Source organism: Pelodiscus sinensis, chromosome 16, assembly GCF_049634645.1.
Source record: "Pelodiscus sinensis isolate JC-2024 chromosome 16, ASM4963464v1, whole genome shotgun sequence".
Taxonomy (NCBI): Eukaryota; Metazoa; Chordata; order Testudines; family Trionychidae; genus Pelodiscus; species Pelodiscus sinensis.
Window position 1 is genome coordinate 38,574,250 of NC_134726.1, and position 23,890 is coordinate 38,598,139.

The 23,890-nt window shown below is 58.5% G+C and overlaps 2 protein-coding genes across 8 annotated transcripts in view; one reads left to right on the forward strand and one right to left on the reverse strand.

The window, feature by feature from the left end:
• The window catches only part of CASKIN1 (CASK interacting protein 1), a 141,059-nt gene that overhangs the window by 95,630 nt on the left and 21,539 nt on the right, over window positions 1-23,890 (reverse strand). The gene's annotated exons all lie outside the window — the stretch shown is intronic.
• Window positions 1-23,890, forward strand: part of MLST8 (MTOR associated protein MLST8) — a 170,639-nt gene that overhangs the window by 75,591 nt on the left and 71,158 nt on the right. The gene's annotated exons all lie outside the window — the stretch shown is intronic.

Here is a 23,890-nt window from a genome sequence, read left to right on the forward strand (position 1 = left end):
AGGTGCAGAGGGGTGTGTGGAGATGGCCCCAAGGCCTTGCTGCACCTGGCCTAGGTAGGTTGTGAGGAGGAGGCCCTGCTAAGGCAGCCAAACCTGGGGCTTGGGGAATCCATTCCCAGCCAGAAGCCCAGGGAGGTTTCCCTGAGGCTATTTAGGCTTACCTCCTCAGCAAAGCAGATATTACTTGTGCCTGCACGTGGGAAGTGCACCCGAAAGATCACGCCTGCCCGGCAGCACTGGTGCAAGCCCTAGTACAGACAGCGTTCCGGCACCGCACCTTCAAACGCCCCTGCTGCAATGCTGACGGAACCCTCGCGGCCGCTGACGGAACCCTCGCGGCCGCTGACGGAACCCTCGCGGCCGCTGACGGAACACTCGCGGCCGCTGACGGAACACTCGCGGCCGCTGACAGAACACTCGCGGCTGCTGACGGAACACTCGCGGCCGCTGACGGAACACTCGCGGCCGCTGACAGAACACTCGCGGCTGCTGACGGAACACTCGCGGCCGCTGACGGAACACTCGCGGCCGCTGACGGAACACTCGCGGCCGCTGACGGAACCCTCGCGGCCGCTGACGGAACACTCACAGCCACTGACGGAACACTCACAACAGCTGTCGGAACACTCACAGCCACTGACGGAACCCTCGCGGCCGCTGACGGAACACTCACAGCCACTGACGGAACCCTCGCGGCCGCTGACGGAACACTCGCGGCCGCTGACGGAACACTCGCGGCTGCTGACGGAACACTCGCGGCCGCTGACGGAACACTCACAGCCACTGACGGAACCCTCGCGGCCGCTGACGGAACACTCACAGCCACTGACGGAACCCTCGCGGCCGCTGACGGAACACTCGCGGCCGCTGACGGAACACTCGCGGCTGCTGACGGAACACTCGCGGCCGCTGACGGAACACTCGCAGCAGCTGGGCCACGGCGACTCACACTCAGCACGACATCTCACTGCTCCGTTGTGCTCCCTGGCCTGCATGTTGTCGCCAGCCTCCTCTCTCTGCATCTCTGGCTTGTACGCGCCGGCTGTGCGTGTGTACAGCCCCTCACGCGGAGGAGCCCAGGCTCGGATTGAGGCCTGGAGAGGCTGCCACAACCCAAATATTACAACTCAACCAGCCCGGAGCACAGGGGAGCACAGCTGCTATGGGTGACTAGAGCAGGGACGGGCAACCGAGGCTTGGGAGTGGGCCACATGAGTAGCCTCCTTCAGCTCAGCGGGGCGCAAGATTGTTGCAACCACGACAGTTCCCCGGGACAGGGTAGTTTTGCTCCCTGAGCTTGTGCACCTAGACTCTGCGGGGTGCCGACTGAACCGAAGCAGCGCTGTGATTGGCTGCAGAGGGAATGTGCGGCCCTCACGATGTTGTGAGCGATCAGCTGGTACCTCGCTTCACGAGCCCCGGCTTTACGTGTGTGTCACTTCAGTAACACCGGTGGGGAAAAACACAACATGGACGGGAACCAGCGGAATCTGGCAGCCCTGCCTGGGGCACCCATCACAAAATGTCTCGTGGGCCTTGCGCAGAACCCCAAAGGGCTGCAGGTTGCCCCCCACGGAGCTAGAGACCCTGGGAAAACTGGTGTTGAGCTGGGATCACCCCGACCCCCTGCACTAAAACCCAATCCGGAACCGGTGGAACCCCGTTCACAGCAGAGCCTCCAGTGAACGTCCCTCTTCGTCCCACCTGGGCCCTGGCACTGCACCCTAAGAACCTCGTCTCTGGGTGCAGGGGTCTGAACAGGGCAGAGTCCTCGTGCGGTTACACTGAGGCCCCGGCAGCCTCTCCCGCCGGGCGGCCGGGTTCCAGGAGCCCTTACAAAGGAGCAGGGCACACGAGGAGCCTTTCGGGGGAGTCGCTCCGGGCTGACGTCAATGCAGGCAGATTTCTAGGGTGCATGGTTCAGTCCCCAAAGTCCCTCTGGCCTAGTTAACGTCTGCGGAGCAGTTTCCCCACCCCTCCCGCTCACCTAACGGGCCACTTCCCAGGCCAGCTCAGAGTCCCCAGCCCATCGCTCCAACCTGCCTGGCAGCTTCCCACCGCTCGTTGAATGGGCCAAAGGCCGGCACTTGACTGGCGGCCGGGTCTCCTTTGAGCCAAGGGCCACCAGCCCAAAGGGAAGCCTCTGGAGCCAGCCACGTAGCCAGGCTCACCGGGAAACACTCTGCTGGAGAGAGGCCAATCTGGGCTCCCTCCGCCTGTCACCCAAATGCCATTTAAAGATCCCCAGGGCTGCTCAGCGGGGCAGTTTCCCAGGCCAGCCCTGGACTCAGCGTGCACACACGGGGCGGGACGGGAGCATTTACCGAGCACGGAGTGTGCTGCACACCAGGCAGCTCTGGGCTTGGGGGGGTCCTTGCCACTCCTCCGTGCTCCGAGAATGCCAATCGGAGGCAGTTCCAAGTGCATTTGGTTTCTGAGACGCACAGGGATGGCGCCTGTCTGGTCAGTGGCACAAGCCGGAGCCGGTCACTTGCGGGCTGCGGGGCTGAGAGCGGCAGAAGGGAGCTGGCTCTTGGATAGACCCATCACAGGGGCCACCAGGAAGGGCTCAGGTCATGGGAAGGGAGTGACGTAAGGTCCTAGCCAGACTGCCACGGCTGGTGCAGGACCCCTCAGCGAAAAGGCCTGGGTCTGACAGCGCAGGGAATCGGACCTTTTTGTGCCCAATAGAGAGGCCCCGGCAGGGACCGCGTGGGAGGCGGCTCTTGCCGCCCTTGTGCTGGGCAGTGATGGGCCCCGCTAACATCTGAACCCAGCATCTGCACGATCCCGCGTTTTATTCAGCGCACTCCTGAATGAGCAGGGGGCTGGGACTGAGAACGCGGCACCGGGCGGTGGCGCTCAGAGCCGTCTCTGGTTCTAAGGGTAAGGGAAGGGCTTTGGGCTCGCGGGTGGCCCGCGAGTGCCTTTCACCTGCCCTAGACTGGCAGCGAGGCACCGGGGCCGCTGGATCGGTAAGTGCTGGCCAGCCCGGTGCGTGTTCTCATTCCCAGCCCCAGCGGGGGCTGCCGCGGGGAAAGCTGTGAGAGGCGCCGTGTTTACGGCTTCCGAACGGCCCCACAGAGAGGCCCAGTCTGTGCAGTGAATACACGTCAGCCCAGGCTGAGTGATCGCTCCCGGCCAGCCAGGAACTTGGCACACGGGCGCGATCGCCGCTTGCCAAGCTCCAGCTTGGAACAAGACTCCACGGTCAAGTTAGAAACCCCACCAGGAGGTTTCGAAGGGACACGTTGACACATCGTTAACGACGGCAGCGAGCTGAGCATCCTCCTCCCGACCGGCAGCATGCGGCCGGGACGCGGCCAGCCCTCCGCACGGCCGGGCGGGAGAGGGAGGTGAGCGATGGAGCCCGTCCACAGGCAGGGTGGCACACAGCAGCAGGGCCCCTCAGAAGTCCCACCACGGGAGTCAATCCAGCAGCTCCGGCCTCGATTCCGTCACTCCTCCCCGAATTCCCGGAGCCTCGTGGACGTGCCTTGTCGCCCGGAAATGCCCAGGAGAGGAGGCAGTGTTTCCAGATACAAACGGATCCCCCCCAGGAAGACCCCCCTGCAAATCCTGAATCAGGTTCCCAGAGACAGACTGGTCCCTCTCGGCCCTGCGGGCGCCTGAGCAGCAAGAGCATTAACACATCGCCATGGGCAGTGGGTGAACCTGGCCTGGGGGAGGCAAGCCCCCAGCTCCACGCCTGCCGCCCATGGGAACCAAGCCCCCCACACACACTGTAGAGGAAGCCCCTCCCGAGCACAGGTGGCTCAAGGCTCTTCCCCTCCCCAGAGCATGGGCAGCCCAGGATCCACCCCCCAAGCACAGGGAGGGCAGGTGGCATGCAGCCCCAGCAGGGGGAGGGGAGGCCAGGCAGCCGTTCGCTCCCCCCTCTCCTGCCCAAGCCTCCTTCCTTAGCTCTGGAGCAGAGGAAGGGCTGTCAGTGCAGGGCTGAAGCCCAGGCACTGAAGAGGGTGGGGCTTGTGCAGAGTGGGGGCGGGGTTTGTGCAGAGTGGGGGCGGGGCTTGGGGCCTGGCCAGCGTGACGTAGTGTGGGTGCCTTGCTGGTCTTCTCTCGCTAGGCTGGGCTGAGGCACCTCATTTATGGCCCTGTAGGTGCGATCTGCTTGTGCTCGGAGGCCTGCGATTCCTGGTGCCCACGGCAGTGAAGAGAGGCACGTTATGCCATGAACAGTAATTTGTTTCCAGCGTGCCAGCAGCTTCCCAGGGCAAGCAAGAGAAAGAGCCTCTGCCCCGGAACATCTCTCTGGAGAGTCGGTACCCGGGGGCAGTCACTGGTGGGCGCTGCACCTCTGGCACCAGTACCCCCTGTGTGCGCCACACCCGGCTGGGTTTGCCATGCCCTGCCTTCCACAGCATGGCAAGTGAACTGTGAAATGCCTTTGACTGTTCCCCACAACGCCACGTGAGTCTGGTTTTATTAACTCCAGTGATCAGAAGGGATTATCAAGACGATCAAATGCAGGCAAGAAACCTGGAATTAACTGCCAGCCACAGAGCAGAGGGGATCTCAGCAGAGAGCCAGAACGCGACCGGTTTCAAAACCGAGCCTTCCGCCCCGGAGCAGGCGGCCCCTGAACGCTCCAGGCGCAGGGGGGACCGGACCTGAGAGCGGGACGTGGGACCCTGTCAGTCAGCTACCGAGCCACAAAAGAACCCAGGAATCCCGGTTCCATGTCGCATACTCCCGAGGACGCTGCCTGCTTCGGAGGCCACAGGTCCCTTTCCCATCGAGCCCCAGCTGCACAGGCCAGGGCGGAGCGAGTTCGTCTTTCCTTGTCAGGTCCAAGTGATTGGCACCAGCCAGCGCGCACCGCAGGTTCCTATCGTTCCAAGCGTTCACGCTGAGGAACGGTATCTACAGACTGGATCTCCCTGACCTGGCACCCTCGGGACCTGACCACTAGCTGCCACCGGACCTGCTGCAGCCAAAGCTCCATGGGCAGGACCAGAGCTCCGCAGCTGGGGCCGGGGCCAGGTCAGAGTTTCCTGCCGCTGGGGCCGGAGTTCCCCAGCAGCTGGGACCAGAACAAGGTCAGGGCCGGAGCTCTTCTCTGGCTGCCGCTAGAGCCCCTGGCCACAGCTGGAGCACCACGGCCACAGCTGGGCTGGAGCTCTCCAGCCACTGGGCTAGAACTCCCAGTCGTGCTGCTGCCCACCTCCCCCCACCCCCGACATGGGGCTCCCTGCTGAGTCCCTCCCCCGCACCATGCTCCTGTCCCACCACCAGACCTCCCTGTTCCTGGGCTCTGTGGTCCAGGAACATCCGTGGTCCGAACAGAGAGTCCCGGTTTAGGGAGGGACGACTCGTAGTGGTATCCCCCAGGGGCCTGTTCAGCACATCCCCAAATGATCCAGGCAAGGGGGTGAACAGTGAGGAAGCAACATCGGCCGACAACCCAAAACGACTTCCCATCGTTCAGTCCAAAGCAGGCTGGAAGAGGCCCCGAAAGCGCTCCCGATGCTGGGTGAGTGGGCAACCAAACGGCAGATGAAATTCAGTGTGGATAAGCGCAAAATGACGCACATTGGCCAACCTCATCCCGACTACACAAAGCACTTGCAACCCCTCCCACCTGGGCATCAGCCACAAACTTTATAAGCGCCCTCTCTGGGCCACTGTCTAAATCACCGAGGAAGCTATTGAACAGAACCAGGCCCAGAACTGATCCTTGCAGGACCCCACTCATTATGCCTTCCTGCTGGCCTGTGACACCGATAGCTACTTTCTGGGAATGAATTTTCAACTAGTTTTTCACCCATCTTCTAGTAGCTCCATCTAGATTGTACTTCCCTAGATTATTAATGAGGTCATGAGACAGTATCAAAAGCCTTACTAATGTCAAGATATACCACATCTACCTCTTCCCCCCATCCACAGGGCTTGTTATCTTGTCAAAGAAAGCTGTTAGGTTGGTTTGACATGAATTGTTCTTCACAAATCCATGCTGACTGCTACTTAGTATCTTATGATCTTCTAGGTATTTGCAAATGGATTGCTTAATTATTTGCCCTATTATCTTTCTGGGCACTGAAGTTACACACTGGCCTGTAATTCCCTGAGTTGTTCTTATTCCTCTTTTTATAGATCAGTACTGTATTTTCCCTTTTCCAGCCCTCTGAAACCATAGCCATGTGCCAGGACTTTTTCAAGAGAACCACTAATGGCTCACATATCTCTGGAGTCAGCTTCTTGAATATTATATGATGTATTTCATCAGGCCCTGGTGACTTGAAAACATCTAATTTGTCTAACTAATTTTTAACTTGTTCTTTTCCTGTTGTAGCCTCTGATCCTACCTCATCTTACACTGGCATTACACAAGAACATATGAATGCCCAAACCAAGTGAGATCAAAAGTCCGTCTAGCCCAGTGTCCTGTCTGCCGGCAGTGGCCAAGGCCAGATGCCCCAGAGGGAGTGCACAGAACAGGGAATCCTCATGTGATCCCTCCCGTCACCCATTCCCAGCCTCTGACAAACAGAGGCCAGGGACACCCTCCCCACCCCTCCTGGTTAATAGCCATCGATATCCCTCCTTTAGCCATCTTTTTTCTAAGATGAACAGTTCTAGTCTCATTAATATCTCCTTATTCAGAAGTTGTTCCAAACCCCTCATCATTTTTGTTGCCCTTTTCTGAACTGTTTTCAATGCCAATAGATCTTTTTTGAGATGGGCAACCACATCTGCACACAGTATTCAAGATGTGGGCACACTGTGGATTTATATAGAGGCAAGAAGATATTCTTTGGCTTATTCTCTATCCCTTTCTTAATGATCCCCTACATCCTGTTTGCTGTTTTGACGGCCGCTGCGTGATGAGTGGATGCTTTCAGAGAACTGACCACAGTGGCTCCAAGATCTCTCTCTTGAGTGGTAGCAGCTAATTTAAATCCCATCCGTTTATATGTACGGTTGGGATTATGTTTTCCAATGTGCATTACTTAGCATTATCAACATTGAATTTCATCTGCCATTCTGTTGCCCAGTCACCCGGTTTTGTGAGATCCTTGTGTGTCTCTTTGAAGACTGCTCGGAACTTAACTATCTTGAGTCGTTTTGAATCATCTGCAAATTTTCCCACTTCGCTGTTTACCCCTTTTTCCAGATCATTTATGAATACATTGAATAAGACTGGTCCCAGTACAGACCCCTTGGGAACACCACGTTTTACCTCTCCTTTCTGAAAACTGACCATTTATACCTACCCCTTTTTTCCGGTCTTTTAACCAGTTACCAATCCATGAGAGAGGACCTTCCCTCTTATCCCATGACAACTTACTTTGCTTAAGAGCCTTTGGTGAGGGACCTTGTCAAAGGCTTTCTGGAAATCTAAGTATACTATATCCACTGGATCCCCTTGTCCACGTGTTTGTTGATCCCTCAAAGAACTCTAGTAGATTACTGTGGTAGGATTTTCCTTTACAGAAGCCATGTTAACTCTTCCCCAACAAATTATGTTTTTCTCTGTGTCTGACAGTTTTGCTCTTTACTATAGTTTCCACCAGTTTGCCTGGTACTGAAGTCAGGCTTACTGACCTGTATTTGCCAGGATCACCTCTGAAACCCTTTTTAAAAACTGGCATCACATTTGCTCGCCTCCAATCCTTAAAGTGAAATGTCACTTCTCAAATATGCCTAGCAGATTGTGAAAAGGGGGGAAAAAAAGTCACTTAGCACTTCTGCCATTTCCCCATTTTCTGTTTTGGTTTTTCCTCCCCCGTATTGAGTGAGAGGTCTACCTTACCCTTGGTCTTCCTCTTGCATCTCATATATTTGTAGAACGGTTGCTTGGTCACTCTTTATATCTTTAGCTAGATTTATCACTGGATAATTGCCCTGTTCTGGTTACTTCCTCCGAAGCATCTGGCATTGGCCACTATCAGCAGACAGAACACTGGGCTAAATGGACCAGTGGTCTGACCCCATATGGCTGTTCTTATGTTCTTCTTCTGTGGCCAAGTGACTGGCTAGGTGCCATTCACAATGCTCACTCATTGGGGATGCTGACTGGCAAATATTGACTCTCTTAGCAGCCGAGCCATTGGCCGGGAAGGCCTCAATCATTAATATCAACAAAGGGCTTTGAGCTCCTAAGACAGAGGCGCGAGCCATGATGAAACTGTGACGCTCCACGCGCGCTGCGTTTGTCCGAATAACCAGGGGGCTGGCTGAGTTTGGGGTGGGGTGAGGGCTTGGACTAAGGCCAGATCTGCACTAGACCTGGAAGGTTGGGGGTAAGGCAGGCAACTCCAGCTATGTCACGTGCCTAGCTGGAGGCTGCTCCCCTTAAGCCGAGCTTGGCGCCGTCCCCACTGCGGGAGGCCGACGGGAGCAAACGCTCCCACCGGCTTTCCTTACTCCTCACGACTGCCCAGAGCTGCCCTCAGCGTTCCATTTACAGGTCTACGCTAGACCCACTAAATCGAAGGCCGGAACGTGGATCTCCGGCGCGGCCAGTAAAGACGGGCCGAAAGGAGAAAGATTCTGGGCCCAACTCTCCCCTGTGTTGCACCATTTTTTACACCAAGCGACAGAGCATCAGACGGTCAGCCCCTCGGGAGATGGGCCAAAGGAAGGGAGAGCTGCCGAGGAGAGGGATCCGGGAGGGTGTCAGTGCACAGAACGGGGTGTGATTAGTCCGAATGGGGGGAAACACGTTCCTGCCCTTCAGTCCCTCCACCTGCAGAAGCGGGTCCAGGAGGGCAGTGGCTGTGCAAACGCCAGACTAATTCAGAGGACAACCCTGCGCCGGGAAGGGAAGCGCAGCCGGTGCCCCCCGCTCTGGGTCTCGGCAGACAGCCTCGGGAGAACGGGCGACTCTGCAGGCTGCCCAGCAGGTGGCGGCGATCGCTCCGTGGCCCCGCCCCAATAGAGCCCGTTCTCCCCGGTTTACAGCATGGGGGGTTAGCACTGCTCACCCCAGGGCCACCGTGCACCGAGCAGGGCAGGCCAGCGCCGAGGAGCGCAGCTGCCGCCGGCTAGTCACCGAAGGAGATTTACTCCCAGAACAAGGCCGGTGTCTCCCTGTGGCAGGGACAGGCCCGGCTGGGGCTGCAGGGACACTCTTGGGCACAGGATGCTGCAGATCCCGTGTGCGGGGACCACGCGACTGGCTGCGCAACTTGCTCGGGGCAAGAGCAGGCGGGACCCAGGGGTCTGTGGAAAGGGAGCTGCCCTGGGCCAGGCAGAAACCTCCCTGCACAGCTGCCTGGGCCCCATTGGGCAACAGAGACAGGCTGAGCCCTGAGCCAAGTGAGGGCGGAATGAAGTGAGATCTGCCCACTATCAGATCCCAGCAGCATCTGGCCCTTCGGAAGGGGGAACGAGGCTCGTTCCCCTCGATGGGGCACCGGCAGGGGAGTTTGAACCTCTGAATGCCGCTCCCTTCGCAAGAGCCCAGCTACTAGCCCGGGTGTTCTGCCCCAAGATCCTCCTTTTGCTCCCCCTCACCCACTGGTAGCCCCACGCCCACAGCCAGTCAGGAAATTTCTGGGCCCATGGCCCTGCACACCCAAAGCCCCGCAGCCCCAGAGCGGATGCCTGTGCACTGGAGGGTCCCTCAGAGACCCCACCGGCTCTGCTCCCCCACCCCTCGGGGCCCAGGCCCCAGCCATCACTGTGCATCAGACCGTCTGCTTGGAGGACGCAGACCAGAGGTGCAGCAAGTAAATCCCCAGATCACCCAAGGCAGTCACCTGGGGAACCAAGCAGTGTAAACAGAGCATGCAACGCAGTCCAAGTAGCCACAGGCGCCAACCAGTGCTCCTTTTAGCTTTTTTCACCCATGTGCAGAATAAATTTTGTTCAGTGCACCGAGGCTGGTGTGGATGTGCACCACCAATAGAAACACACGCTGCCGGCTGTGAGTGCTCTGCTCATCAGCTGGGCAGCATCTGAATCTCTCCTGGGCGGCCCCCCGCCCAAGCACTCAGCTTTCAGGGAACGCTGGTTCCAACCACCCCTCGCACCCACTGCAATCCAGCGAACACGCTCCTGCCCTGGGCACGCACACGACGGCACGGCCGCTCTCAGCAGCCAGGCGCACAGGTGTCCTGGAAAGAGACACTGGGCTGCCCTTGGCTCGTGACACAAAGCATAAGCTCTGCAGCCAGCAGGTTCATGGGGAGCCGCCCTGGGCGGCCAGAAATCAAGCACAAGGGAATCGGCTTTACAGCCCCTTTGAATATCATTGCTCCCCACGGAGACGCCTTCCTTAAGCAGGCGGGCGGTGCTGGCTGCCAGCCCAAAGCCTGTCGCCCGCAGAAGTGGCTCTGGGATTTCAAATCGGGCAAGCAGCCGGCAGGGCCAGGCCGTTCCTGGGCAGTCGGCTTGGTTGCTTCCCCGTGAGCGGCAGGCTCCCTTAGCCAAGCCAGAGACACTGGTAACTGGTGACGCCTCCGTCCCTTTTCCTGATTTGGGAAGAGCCAGGTGGAGTCTTGTAGCCCAAGAGCCGGGGGCTGCCGGGACCTGCATCCGGAGGGGGTGGAAGGAGACAGCTGCCGGCCACAGCGAGCTAAGGATCAGCCGACACGCCAACTAGCCAGAGCTGCCCCGTCCTGGGCGGCTGTCACACACACAGCCCTCGGCCAGGCCAGCGTAACCCCCTCTCTCTTCTGAGGTGCACAGACGGGGCGTGTCCACGTCCCACCGCCAAGTCGCTCACTGCGCTTCCCCGACCCGTTGACTAGGAGGGGAGGAAAAGCTCACGAGTCTCTGTCCGTGAGCCTTTCGGCCAATCGCCTTTGTTCCGGGCACCGGGGAATTACCCCCTGCGCTCCCCAGCTGTGCCCCGGACGCGAGTACTTCGCGCCGCTCGCTAAACCGGGCCCCGGGTCACCATGGCAACCCATGTTAATTCACACAGGGATTTTTTTTTTAAATCGGATTTATTAAACCCCTTGCGAAGAGGCCATTCTCCAGATAACAAAGCTAAGTTATCAAATCTTCTCTGTCAAAACAGAATGGGAACCCAGCCCCCGGGACGGCGAGGGGGACGGGACGGGGCTGATTTTCGCTGGGCCGGGACCCAGGGAACAGAATGAGGCTGCGTGTTCACAATACAGACAGCTCCCGCTTGGCAGCCTCCTTGGGAATAACAGCAGCTCCCACCTACTATACTATTTACGTTTCCTCCAGTGGCACAACGCCACCCCCACCCTCTCGCGCGCCCTTAAGTGACTCGGCAGCCGGAGCCACGCACGGAAAACTACCTCTGAGTGTCTGAGGATGCAGGACACGGAGCCGGCCGTGAGAACAGCTCTTCTAAGCCCGGGGGAGCAGAGAGGGAGAGGATCTGCTCCCCCGCTGTCCTGTCCTCCGTCCCAGCTCCTGCCGCGCACCCAGCCCTTCCCCTTTGAGACCTTCCCAGCGGATTATTTACTGGGCAACCTCAGTGGGTGTGTCTCTGCACACCAGAGTAGTTAGCTTAGGGCAGGCGAGTGGACTCAGAAAATGTAGGTTCAGCTCCGGGGAATGTTCCTGCTAATGTTTCCCATCCATGTGCGGATTAAATTTTTACAGGCACCGAGACAAGTGCAAATGTGCACCAACAGGAGAAACAAAATTCTAGCTGTGGGTGTCTGCTAACCAGCTGGGCTGCACTGGAATCTCTGCTGAGCGGCCACACGGGTACCCAGCGTACGGGAAACCCTGGCTCGGGGGTACGCTCCGTCTCCCTGTGACCCCAGGCACATCACCTCCTCAGTCCTATGCTTGGGGCACGAGTGACACTGACCCTGCCCTACCGCCCAGGGCACTGGACAGATAAAGGCATTAATGATGGAGAGAGGCTCGGGTCACATGTAACGAGCCACACGGCCCTGGCAGGTGATCTCGCCCGTCTCCCGAGGACTGGTCCGTACACGCAGGCTTTGGCCCGCTTCTCTGGGAGTAACTGGAGCACTGGGATGGTAGCACCTGGCAGTCAAACCCAGCCCCTGTTGGGGATTCCCAGCACTGGGGCGGCAATGGCTGGCTTAATTAGACGAGTGGGAGAAAGAGGGGAGCTCCGAGGGCGAGCCGGGGCTACTCCCAGCCTGCTGCACTCAGAAACAGCTGGGAAGTGAAGAACAAACACACACACCCCGTGGTGACAGGGTAACCAAAGGGCCCAGCTCAACACTGAATGGAAAGGCAACCAGGAGAGCGGGTGGGCTCCTTGGCAAGATGAGCAGAGGCCTGAACCTCCCACCTGGCCAATGGAGAAGGGCGAGAGGAGCTGGACAAGCCAACAGCCCGTCACAAGCCAAGACGGTTGCTATCTCCTGACATCTGCACAAGAAACCTGGAAACCCCGATTCTGCCAGGAAGATGCTACTGCGGGGGGAGCAGATATTACTGCCAAAATCAACCTTTCAAGCAAGCCCCGTATTGAGGGTGCACAGCCATATAAAGCAAGCAGGAAGTTGGGAATCATTAAAAAAGGGACAGAGAACAAGACAGAGGATATCTTATTGCCTCTGTATCAATCCACAGTCTCCCACATCTTGAATCCTGCGTACCGATGTGGTTGCCTCGTCTCAAAAACAGCTCTCTTAGCATTGGAAAAAGCTCAGGAAAAGGGCAGCAAAAATGATGAGGGGTTTGGAACGGATCCCATCTGAAGAGAGATTAAAAAAACGGAGACCTTTCAGCTTAGGAAAGAAGAGACTAAGGGGAGATATGATAAAGGGTTATAAAATCACAGCTCGTGTGGAGAAAGTGAATAAGGAAAAGTGATTTACTTGTTCCCATAACATCAGAACGAGGGGTCACCAAATGAAATGAAGAGGCAGCAGGTTTAAAACAAACCAAAGGACGTTTTTCTTCACACCGCGCACAGTCAACCTGTGGAACTCCTTGCCAGAGGATGCGGTGAAGAACAGGACTTGAACAGGGTTCAAAAAAAGAGCTAGATAGATCCATTAATGGCTATTAGCCAGGCTGGGCAGGGATGGTGTCCCTGGCCTCTGTTTGTCAGAGCCTGGGAATGGGTGACAGGGGAGGGATCATTTAATGATTCCCTGTCCTGTTCACTCCCTCTGAGGCACCTGGCCTTGGCCACTGTGGGCAGACAGGACGCTGGGCTGGATGGACCTTTGGTCTGCCCCAGTGTGGCCGTTCTGATGTTCTTAAGAGGCCAAAGAGACAGCTGGTGTGTGTGTCCGGCGGTTACCTTGAGGCTGCAGCACAGAGCTGGAGAACTTCCACCACGACCAGCACACGATTTACCTCCCGCCTGCAGAGCGGCCGAGGCCTGATGGGAAGCCACATGTCTCGGGCTGGCCAAGTACCAGCGGCACCGAGGGGCAGGATTCCACTAAGCGGCTCTTTGCAGCGGTGGCCGCAGAGCGGAGGAAATGCAGAGTCAGGGCGTGGAGAGCCACCCGGCGGCCGCCTTTCCCTTCGCAAACACACCTGCAGGCGCCCCGGCACTGAGAAACCGGAGGGCGGAGTTCGGAGCAGGAGGCGGCTTTGGGCACATTAAAAAAAAAACACAGGGAGAGGAAGAATCAGGAAGGGGCGGAGCCGCAATCCAACTCACAGCTGGGCATTGCCGCAGCTGGGTTGAGGAGAGGAACCCTGGGGGGTGCCCACCTGGCTGAGGGCTGCTGAGGTCCTTTGGGAGCACAGCGTCCAGAACCAGCGTTCCCGGTATGCCATGCATTGGGACGGCCACTTAGGAGAGGTTCCCAACTGCTGAGCAGAGAGCCCACAGCTAGGGGTTTTGTTTCTCCTGGGGGTGCACGTTCGCACGTGCTTTGGTGCACAGAACATTTTATTCTGCACATGGGTGGAAAAGATCGGAGGGAACCCTGCCCAGGATCGTCCTGCAAAGCTCGGATCTAGCCAGGTGGGAACCCTGCGAGCTCGGATCTAGCCAGGTGGGAACCCTGCGAGCTCAGATCTAGCCAGGTGGGAACCCTGCGAGCTCGGATCTAGCCAGGTGGGAACCCTGCAAGCTCGGATCTAGCCAGGTGGGAACCCTGCAAGCTCTGATCTAGCCAGATGGGAACCCTGCGAGCTTGGATCTAGCCAGGTGGGAACCCTGCAAGCTCTGATCTAGCCAGGTGGGAACCCTGCAAGCTCTGATCTAGCCAGGTGGGAACCCTGCGAGCTCTGATCTAGCCAGGTGGGAAACCTGCGAGCTCTGATCTAGCCAGGTGGGAACCCTGCGAGCTCGGATCTAGCCAGGTGGGAACCCTGCGAGCTCAGATCTAGCCAGGTGGGAACCCTGCGAGCTCGGATCTAGCCAGGTGGGAACCCAGCAAGCTCTGATCTAGCCAGGTGGGAACCCTGCGAGCTCTGATCTAGCCAGATGGGAACCCTGCGAGCTCGGATCTAGCCAGGTGGGAACCCTGCGAGCTCGGATCTAGCCAGGTGGGAACCCTGCGAGCTCGGATCTAGCCAGGTGGGAACCCTGCGAGCTCGGATCTAGCCAGGTGGGAACCCTGCGAGCTCGGATCTAGCCAGGTGGGAACCCTGCGAGCTCGGATCTAGCCAGGTGGGAACCCTGCGAGCTCGGATCTAGCCAGATGGGAACCCTGCGAGCTCGGATCTAGCCAGATGGGAACCCTGCGAGCTCGGATCTAGCCAGGTGGGAACCCTGCGAGCTCTGATCTAGCCAGATGGGAACCCTGCGAGCTCGGATCTAGCCAGGTGGGAACCCTGCGAGCTCGGATCTAGCCAGATGGGAACCCTGCGAGCTCGGATCTAGCCAGGTGGGAACCCAGCAAGCTCTGATCTAGCCAGGTGGGAACCCTGAGAGCTCTGATCTAGCCAGATGGGAACCCTGCGAGCTCGGATCTAGCCAGGTGGGAACCCTGCGAGCTCGGATCTAGCCAGGTGGGAACCCTGCGAGCTCGGATCTAGCCAAGTGGGAACCCTGCGAGCTCGGATCTAGCCAGGTGGGAACCCTGCGAGCTCGGATCTAGCCAGGTGGGAACCCTGCGAGCTCGGATCTAGCCAGGTGGGAACCCTGCGAGCTCGGATCTAGCCAGATGGGAACCCTGCGAGCTCGGATCTAGCCAGATGGGAACCCTGCGAGCTCGGATCTAGCCAGGTGGGAACCCTGCGAGCTCTGATCTAGCCAGATGGGAACCCTGCGAGCTCGGATCTAGCCAGGTGGGAACCCTGCGAGCTCGGATCTAGCCAGATGGGAACCCTGCGAGCTCGGATCTAGCCAGGTGGGAACCCAGCAAGCTCTGATCTAGCCAGGTGGGAACCCTGCGAGCTCTGATCTAGCCAGATGGGAACCCTGCGAGCTCTGATCTAGCCAGGTGGGAACCCTGCGAGCTCGGATCTAGCCAGGTGGGAACCCTGCGAGCTCGGATCTAGCCAGGTGGGAACCCTGCGAGCTCTGATCTAGCCAGATGGGAACCCTGCGAGCTCGGATCTAGCCAGATGGGAACCCTGTGAGCTCGGATCTAGCCAGGTGGGAATCCTGCGAGCTCGGATCTAGTCAAGTGGCTAAAAGGAGCAGTGAAGCCACAGCCGCATAGACATGGGGCATCTGACCACAAAGCCCACCCAGGCCCTGGGCACGTAGCCAGGCACTAGCTGATGCGGTCACCTTCACTGGGACCGGTACCTGAGCCGGCTTGAGCAAAGGTAACGGCTCCATCTGCATGTGCTGCTACCGCCCCTCCCGCCTATGCAGACGGACCCTGGGCCCCCACCTGCAACACAGGGGCTGGGCCGGGCTGAGAGCCCTGCACAACTTGGGCCCTGCCCTTGTCCACGGAGCATCACGGCAGACAAAATGCAGCCCAGGGCCTGACCCCTCCGCAAGACGGGGACAAGGCGTTCACAGGGGAAGGGGGGGGGGGAACGTGCCTTCTGGAATCTGCCTCCATGCTACCTTGGGACCAGCCCCTGCCAGCAGACGGAGCCCGCGTGGCTGGCAGCTGTGACGTGCACACCTGCCACTCCTGGCCTGAGACCCCGTCGCTCACGGCCGTCAGAGGGGGAGCGACGTTCTGCCCGACGGGAGCCGGCGTGGCGGGCAGCGGAACGCTCCGTCCCCCCCGCCATTCCCAGTCCCGCAGCCTGTCGAGCTGCCCTGCCGCAAGAAAGCCAGCCGGAGGCCGGAGGGGAGGTGCCTGATTCCCCTGAGGGGGTCCCTCCTGCTGCGTGGACTAGCGGACACGTTTAGGCTCCAGAAGAGAAATCCCCGGCGGAACGGGAATGGTGCCGGGAAAAGAAAAAGGACCAAGCTATCGAAAGCGCCATCAGGAAGCACCCCCGACACTGGCAGCACTGCTCTTTTGCCTATCTCCCTCCCGTATCCCACCAGCCACCCAGCAGCTGCTCCCACCTCCAAGCGGTAAACGCAGGGGCTGTCGTCTCCCTGCCCGGGGAGCAGCCGTCACCGTCCCTCCCTGCGACAGGCCCTGCCAGGGAAGCGCAGTCTCGCAGGAGGGAAGGGCCATATTGATCAGCGAGCTGGCTCCCCCGGGCCCGGGGAGGGCTGGATGTAAATTTGTACATTCATAAGCCGCCATGAATTATTCAGTGGGGGGGATGAAATGCCTTTAACCGGAGCGGTTAAGAAACGCGAGCTCCGTGTGACGAGACAGACCCACTGGGCGCGCGCCCACGCCGGCGGGCAACCCTGCGCTCTGCTTTGTGCGGCAAACATGGCTGCTGGCACGCAGCACTCTCCCGGCACCGGGAGGCAGCTTAAAGTCACCCCCAGTCCGAGCGGATATTGAACAAACGGCGGCACCCGCGGGTGGCCAGAGCCAGAGGGATTCTTCAGCCCCCACGTGCAACCGGCAGAGACGACGTCCCCCCAGGTGCATCAAGCAGCAGCCACGTCTCCATGAAAACGAGGGGCAACCAGCAAGCTGCTCTCTGGAGGAACAGGCAGGGAGGAAAGGGAGGCCCCACGCCTTTGGGGATCTGTGTGACAAATCTAGCTTGGCAGGCCCCGTAGCAGCGCTGTGTCTCCCCACGCCAGCACGCCTGTGCCGCGTGATCAATTGCCCTTCGGGGCATCGCATCAGCTCCGGCCCGGACCAGCTCCGTGCCAGATGCCAGCGCTTGCCGAAGCGGAAGGCCTGTCTCTCGGCTCCCAGCGCTCCACAGGGGCTGAGCGGGCAGGCGCCGAAATGCCAACATGGGGCCGGCATTTGAAGCAGCAATGATAACAGGAACGATGCCCATCTGACTTGGTCCTGACACCGGCTGGGCTGCTCCCCTTAGAGAGATCACACGTAAGCTGCTTGGGGATGTTTTAAAGAGATTGCCAGGCGCTTGAAGACAATTCAAGGGGCAGAGTCAGCCAGCCCGGCCTGACAGCAAGAATATTACGCACAGGGGGTTCCGCTCCCAGGCCCTAACCGTCAGGGCTGGGAGTTGTATAGATTCCTTACGAAACCCGCAGGGCTTTAGACACGCAGAAAATGCAACGCCTCTCTTGGTGTCACAGCCAGGGTGGGCTTAGCTGGGAGGAGAGGAGATGAAGGTGCAATATGATAGCGGAGGGCGACCAAAATGCTGAGGGGGCTGGAGCACATGACCTACGAGGAGAGGCTGAGGGATTTGGGCTTGTTCAGTCTGCAAAAGAGAAGCGTGAGGGGGGATTTGGGAGCAGCCTGCAACTCCCTGAAGGGGGGTTTCAAGGAGGCTGAAGAGAGGCTGGTCTCAGTGGGGGCAGGTGGCAGAACAAGGAGCAATGGGCTCAAGTTGCAGTGGGGGAGGTCTAGGTTGGAGATTAGGAAAAACTATTTCCCAAGGCGGGTGGGGAAGCGCTGGGCTGGGTTCCCTAGGGAGGGGGTGGAATCTCCATCCCCAGGGGTTTTTGACAGAGCCCTGGCTGGGCTGATGGAGTCGGGGTCGGTCCTGCTTTGGGCGGGGGGCTGGACCCGATGGCTCCTGAGGTCTCTGCCCACCCCTAGGATTCTGATACTTGAAAGGCTGCACAAAAACGACGGAGAAAAGTTGTCCTCGTTTGCCACAGAGGGCAGGACAAGAGGGAGCCGGTTCAAACTCCAGCACCACCAACTCCCAGGAACAACTCTCCGCCCGCAAGGCCGGGAGGAGAACGGCACCGACGCCTCGGGAAGCCGTGGAGGCTCCTTCACTGGAGGTTTTCAGAAGGAGGCTGGGGAGTGTCTGTCTTGGGAGACTGAGGCACATGGCCTACGTCGTGGGAGGAGGTCAGACTAGATGGCCCTTGCGCTCCCTTCTGGGTCCCTAAGTGCTACGGCAATAGTCCCTTATAGCCTGACATGAGACTTAGCTGCCCCCGGCACGCACTCTCCCTCGTGTTTAATCGAAGGCCAGGGCTTCCTGACACAAGCCACAGAGGGGCGATGCCGCATTACCCTGGTATCTTCCGCCTGCATGGGCAGGGGCTGCCCCAGACCGCAGGCAGGAGTTTGCTCTCTGTTCGCCAGTTGCATGGCAGAAGCCAACTCACCCGGTCTAAAGAGAAAAGGAATAGGAGCCACTGTACAGATCCCAGCATGGGCTCAGTCCTCCCTCGTGGCTTTTGGGTCCGTCCCGCTACGCCGGCAGCGCGTGCAGCGCACACAGAATCCCTGCATCTGCAACAGGGACCCATTCCCTGCACGCCGGCTCTGGTGAATACTAGCGGCATGTCCGTGGCTGACAGGACATCTGCAAGATGCACATGTGTTTCCCTGAAAAGCATCCCCAGCCCCGCTTCCCAGCACGGCTCCCTCTGCCACGCCAGCCCGCCGCAGGGCTAAAAATCAGGAGATCCCACAATGGCAATGCTATCCCTGGTCTAGCACACCGGCTACACGGACAGCAGCAGCGAGAGAAGGGCAAAGACTCGAGGAGATTAACAACCTATGCTGGGGGCTCTCTGCGATCGAGGCTTGTGCAGGGCGAGGAGCAAGCCGAATAGAACGCTGCCATAGGAACCGATCCACCTTGCTTGACCCCGAGAGCGAGGAAAGATGTAGAGTATTTGACATGGGACACTGCTGTAAAATCCCACCTTTACTACAGTCTCCCCCTATTGACACCCCTCGCCCCAACCGCACTGCGAAACCAAACCTTCCCCACGGCGCAGGAGGGTGCCATATGCAACCAAATGCCAACAAATGTCCGTCTGCTCCTGGCTCCATCACAGCTATTTCTGTCTTACCATTACGCCACAAATCAGAGCATCCCTTCAGGCAGAGATTTTGGCAGAACAATTTTGAGAGCCTGTGAGTTTACACAGTATAGTAAACATAACATAGGCACATGTCTTGGCAGCTCTTACTTCCAGAGACCCTTTCAGGCGAGAAAGCATATTGAAAACCATGATGCTGCCTTCTGCCCCCCTCACCACCCCACAGAGGATCAAAACACATTTTTTTTTTAAATCACATGCACTTTTCATTCTCTCGCCCATGTATTTACTTCCGGCGGTTCTCCCAAGCTGGTTAGTTTCCCGCTTGTTTCCAATCAAGTCTGCAAAGTCAGGAGGGTGGATTCCTTAATAAAGCACTATCCACTGGAATGTCAAACAATCCCACAACATTCCTGTCGGCCTTGGGACTTCGTACCAGCCAGGCAGGATGGGGGCACCGAGATGGACCCGAGAGTGTCGACTTAACCTTTCAGGACCCAAGGGAACATAGGTGGCCCCTCACCCCTGCTAGGGAATGAGCTGTGTAATATTATGCCCAAAAGGGCATGTGGGGAACCCTTTAGAGAATTCCCCACGACACCCTGCTACGGAATAACAGCTCCAGTCTATTCTTGCGATCCCGCTAACAACCCCAGAGGAGGTGGAATCAGGGAGCCGGAAGAACACACAGACACTTTTAGTGTTTAAATCGGTGTTCTCTTCAGGCTACACAAACGCATTAAAAAGAACCACTAAATCCAGGAGAAGTTACTCTGCACTCTCTATAAACGAGGCACAGACAGGCGTGTGGTTACAGACCATAGCGTCTCTGCCATCCAGAAGCAGCTAAGAGGGTTTGAGTGCTTCACAACGACACCTGTAGGAGGAGGCAGGGTGGCTAGTGTAGTTCCAGGGAAGAAATAGCTACACTGCGCCTGGTGGTGCCTACAGTCGATGGTGTTGGCACAGAAGGAGCCGTAACGGTTCATAGCTCTCACCATCCCGACAGGCGCAACAAGGAAAATCACAGCCCCCAGCTCAAAGCCCTCCGGCACATCGTTGACAGTCTGCAGCCTGTCCTGGCAAAGGATCCCTCCCTCTCCCAGGCCTTGGGAGACAGGCCAGCCCTCGCCTACAGACAGCCCCCAGCCTGCAGCAAATCCACACCAGTAGCCACCCACTACACCCCAGACACACGCACCGGGAACCCCCCCGAAACAAACCCCGTTGCCAACTCTGTCCAAGCGACACCATCCCACGACCTATCCGCATCAGCCACCCCATTAGGGGCTGGTACCACTGCACGTGCTCCTCTGCCAGGGATATTGGCCACACCGGACAGTCCCTGCACCAAAGGACACATGGGCACCAATCAGACACCAGACATGGGCACACACACAAACCGGGAGGGGAACATTTTAACCGGCCTGCAGCCATTCTTCTACAAAAGAAGTTCACTAATTCCAGGGAGGGTCTGCAGAACTGGAGTTCACTTACTGATTTGACACCCTTACCCTGGACTTGAACAAAGACATGACAAGGCCAATTTCTCCGGCCTTTAACGTCTGCATTTAGACCTATCTCTAGGTTTCTGTTACATCTGAGGAAGTGGGTTTTGCCCACGCATACTCGTGATTCTACACCTATTGGTTAGTATCTAAAACCCACCGGATCGCTCGCTGTTTTTCGTCCAGCCCCTACGCAACATGCGCCAGGGCCAAACGCTCCTCTGCAATCCAGGCTCCATAAAGTCACAGATTTTATCGCTTCATCTAATCCAGCGGTTCCCAAACGTTTTGGCATCATGCCCCTCTTTTTGATTTTTGAGAAACCCTAAGTGCCCCCCTCCCAAAAAAGCAGCAAAACTTGGGGTGGAATTGACAGGGGTGTATGTGGCTGGGTCGCCTCGCGCCCCCCTTTGAATTTCTTCAAGCCCCCCCAGGGGGGTACACCCCTCCAGTTTGGGAACCGATGATCGAATCCAGAACCGCTGACCCTGGGAACTGACACCTGAAGGCAAGTTCAAAAGGTGTCGAGTATTCCCCAGACTTAGGACAGGTGACGTGCAGAATGGACCCGAACAGTCCCGTGGCGGAGACCAAACAGTGCGTTCCCTGACCAGCCCGGCAGCACCGCCCTGAGCCCCGTGACTCCACCTCCACCATCAGGGCATGTCTCATTCCGTGGGGAATGGGCCCCCAGTTAGAGTCGCAGATCCCAAAGCCTGATGAAACCACTGTGATCTTCCCATCTGACTTCCGGCCTAGCCCAGGCCAGAGACAAATCCCAGATCCCCCAGTGATTTCAAAACGGTCGGGGATGGAGAATCCACAACATTTACGCCACATTTCCGGTCTGAATCTGTCTAGCTTCCACTCCCAGCCGTGGGACTATGTTATATGTTTCCCTGCTAGAGGGAAGAACCCATTATTAAACATTTGTCCCCCGTGTCGGTACTTCCCGACTGTGATCAGGTCACCCCTTGTTAAAGCTCCACGCACGGAGCTCTTTGAGTCTCTTACTGCAAGGCGGGCTTTCTGCGCTTTTGCAGGGTTCAAAGCATTGGCCAGGCAACGTTCATTCCGGCTGAGACATCAGAACCGCTGTGGCTCTGCAGGGGAGGTACTGCTCCAGCACCTTTCCCCAATAACAAGCTTCACAAAGGCAAACCAGCAGCACCCCAGAAATGCAGCCACTTGTGCAGCACAGTCAACTAACACCCAGCAAACCACGGGGCAGGAAGCATTCGGCCAAGCGACTGGGGTAAACCAGGATTCTTCCAGCACATCCCCAGGGGAACTGAAACACCCTGAAGGACAGTCAGGCCCGGGGCGGGGAGAGCCAGCAACACCCCTCTGCCAGGGATATCGGCCACACCGGACAGTCTCTGCGCCAACGGATACATGGGCACCGATCAGACACCAGACATGGGCACACACACCTGGAGGGGAACGTTCTGAAAGACCCCAGCAGTTAGGGGATTTCTGATTTGAACCTGTTAGGATTCGCACCTCCTGGTTCAGAGCGCTAACGCCAACTGCAGGCCTGCTGCCGGTCCCAGTCCACCGGAGAGGCCTCATGCCTCATAAAATAAAGACCGGCACCTTCAGGGTGCACCCGGGGCCTGACTTCCAGCTGCACAGACCTGGCGCGGCAAACCACAGGAGTGGCAGAGAATCGGCGGTTCTGAAAGCCTCGGCCCAGGATTCAGCGAGGAGAGGTACCCGCTGCGCCTAGCCCTTCACCCACCTGCAGCTGCACCTCAGGAAACAATCAGACCAGGGTTTTCTTTGATCACCAGGCAAATGTGATGATGGGGGGAGGGGGTCTCTCCTTATCTCCCCAGGGCCGTTTGTGCCAGAGAGCTTGGGCATAAATAGCTGCTGCTGGACAGGGCAGGATGGGCTTAGATAGGGCACCTGTAGGTCGTGACTATGGTGCAATGGCAGAGCTGGGTTGGGGGGGCCACAGGGATTTCCCTACCCCCCTGAATCTCCCCAACACCCCCCCAGTTTTGTGAACTATGGTGCCATACAGCCCACCTTCACCCTCACGGTCTCACCCCTCATTGACCCTGACAGCCCCCCCCCGGTAAATTTGAACACCCCCCATTTCAATTCCTGGGGGGCCGGCCTGGAGCAGCGAGGCCTGGCCAAGCGAGAGCTAGGGGTGGGGGTGTCAGGGTTAAGAAGGCACCAGCAGGGTCACAGCTCGGGTCAAAGGTCATCGCCAGACTATACCGGTGGCTGTGGTCAGGACTGGGGCGGGGGGGGCGCCCCACAGCACCTGCCTGGCTCCAGCCTGTGCTGCGCCCTCGCTCCCAATCCACATTTAGAGGTTTCCCACCGGCTGGGCCCTGCTTGGCCTCCAGCCGACTGCACCCAGAGCTGCTCCTTTGCCGAAAGGCTGCAGGTTCATTTCCCCCCTTTCCACTTCAAACTCTCCCCGCCCTCAATTAATTCAGCACCAGGACGAACCCACTGCTGCTGCCATCCCTGCCTGAAACACTAGAGCCGCACCACCAGCTGGGCTGGGCTCCGGCTTGAACCCGGAGGGGGGAAAGGGGAGGACAAGTGGTTGCTTGCTTGGGGGCTTACACATGAATGAAACAGCCTGGTTTGCTGCTCCATCTCGCTCCCACCCACTTGATGTGAGCCTGACAGGCGGGGGGGGGAGGGTGCATGAGGCAGGGAATAAATGGGGCAGGGGGTGACGGGGAGAGTGGCGCTGAATTATTTTCTGCGCTTGACTCTAGTTCTAAGCCCCGCTCCCAACACGCAGGAAAAGCCTGTGTCCATGTTTGGGCAAAACCCAGCTGCAGTGCCACTCGGGGCCCCGGTTCCCAGAGCGCAGGGCCCTGCAGGGCTGCAGCCCCACTGCCCCCAAAGCCAGCTGCAATCAAATCCGGGGGCCTGCCCCCCAGCCTGCCGAAGGCAGGGGAGCGGCTGGGGGAAAGGGCCAGACAGCTGTGTGACCCTAGCAGGCATGCAGCCGCAGCACAAGCGGGCGCCCGTGGGACCGAGTGGCCGTGGCACAGAGCAGCCGGCGCCCGCACACCCCATCCCGGCAGGATGGCGAGCTGAGCGCCCGCTTTCCCCTCCCTGCACCCCTCCCCCCGCCTGACAGCTCTGGCGTGCAAGCCCAGCGAGACGCCCTGCCCCCCCACTGGTTTGGTGAGGAGAAAATCCCAACAAGCCTTTAAAGACCCCAGGGGCCACCCCAGCTGGGAGGGGGGAATCTCCCCTCCCCACCCTTGCACACTGGTCCACTGAGGGGCAAATCCAAAGGAGC